Below are 2,090 nucleotides of genomic sequence, written 5' to 3'. Positions count from 1 at the left end.
TTTCTGTAGTCCACCTTCTCCCCCGTCAACTCGTTTGAGGCAATCATAGCCAAAGTGGTTCAAAATATCCTGATTCATGCTCAGTAATCCATCCATCCATTATCGTTTCCCGCTTCTTCCTTTTCATGTCACCGACTTGCAGGGGTCACTGGTGACCACATCCAGCTATCACTGACGTGGAGGACACCCTGGACAGGTCTCCAGTCCATCACAGGGACACATAGAGACAAACAAGACAAACAACTATTCACACTCTCACTCACATCTACGGCCAATTTAGAGTTACCAATCAGTCTAACGTGCACGTTTTTGGTGGGAGGAAACCGGAGTACCTGGAGAAAACCCACACATGCACAGAGAGAACATGCAAACTCCACCCAGGTAGAAAAAAACAACAAAGTTAAGTCAGGACCTCTGGACGGTTTCTTTTTGTTGAAACGTTTCGTCTTTCATCCAAAAACCGAGGAGACACAACAAACTCAATTTTATAAATAGCACCTTCACATAGTGAGTCAACCAGTCTGATGGTGCTCAGGTGGTTTCTGTTGTGTGGGTGGTAAAGAAACAGTCCAGAGGACCTGACTTAACTTTGTTAGATTTTTCTACCTGGATTATTGATCATGAATCAGGATATTTTGATCCACTTTGGCTATGATTGCCTCAGATGAGTTGGCGGGGGAGAGGGCGGACTACAGAAACCACCTAAACACCATCAAACTGGTTGACCCACTATGAGAAGGTGCTATATAAGACTGGGTTTGCTGTGGCTCCTCGGACTGATGAAGTCTTTTGGATGAAAGACGAAACGTTTCAACAAAAAGAAACTGTCCAGAAGACCTGAATTAACTTTGCTAGATTTTTCTACCTGGATTATTGAGCAGGAAGCATAAGACAAAGAAGAAGGAGATTTTTGATTTTTAACAAAACTTTATTTACACAATCACAACAGTGTTGAAAAAAATGTGATCAGGACAAGCTTAAAATAAAATATTTACATGAGGAGCTTGTTGTATTGTAGTTCTCCCTGATCAGAAATGGTGCATAAAACCTTAAATCCCCACCGTTTCTCAAAATTCTCCAGGTGTCCAGTGTCTCTGTGAAAGCAAAACTCCAACACCAGTCTGGCCTTGACGTTGCACCGCCACAGAGCAACAGCATCAAGTTTAGGTCCAGCCTGCAGTCTGTCCCTGCGAGACAAGTAAACAGCCATTTTTTGCTTCGGCCACTAAAAAGTTTAAAGTTTGGAATTTAAACAGTGGCTTTGCTGTAATGTACTTCATTAATAAAAACAGATTAGGTGAAAACTGTGTCAAAAAGGCAAAGGAGCCTCGTCATTAGATTAAACAGAGCCGTCGGCCGTGCACAATCTGTAAAAACATGAAAAACGCTCTTAGACAAACTTCAAAAAGGACACTCGTTTAAAACCTCAGGATTGAAGAAGAAGAAGTTCAAGTTTTGCTACTCAGCACTTTAGCTATATACTTTATGCTGCCGAGAAATACTTTCACACTGCATGGTAACTTTCAGATTAGGGCCTAAAACCTATACTATTTCTATAAAATGTGAAATTAGCTCCACAGAATACAGCCTGTATGACCTCATACAAATGCTTTTATCTCGTGTTTTGGTCCGTAATTATACAATTAAATAGTTATTTATCAGTAAAAATTCTGATTAGAGTGTTGTTTTTCTGCATCAATTATTTTTTTAAGTACTGCTTCAAATGTTGGGGTCACGCTGTCCTTGTATTACAGTACTTTTCGTGTTATTTCCATCACTCCTCCCTGTACATGAACACACCTCCAGAAAAGTAGGAGCGTCCCCTGAGATTGTAGAATCAATGAAGATGAATCACTGGAACTCGGATTTGAAGAATCTACGGCAGATTAGGGTTTCTACTTAAAATAAAACTCATTGTGAGCTATTTGACTTGATAAGACACAGTCTCATAATTTTTTTTACATTAAAAATAATTCATAGTAGTCTATTTTTAAACTTGAGAGTTCAGGCAGTGTGTCGCGCATGAGCAGAGCGATACATCGTAGCGTCTGCCAATTACGCGGAGTGATCCTCTTCGCTTATCTGTTCGA

The sequence above is a fragment of the Nematolebias whitei genome, chromosome 1, assembly GCF_014905685.2.
Source record: "Nematolebias whitei isolate Nwh7 chromosome 1, NemWhi1, whole genome shotgun sequence".
NCBI classification, from domain to species: Eukaryota; Metazoa; Chordata; class Actinopteri; order Cyprinodontiformes; family Rivulidae; genus Nematolebias; species Nematolebias whitei.
This window is presented reverse-complemented; position numbering follows the sequence as displayed.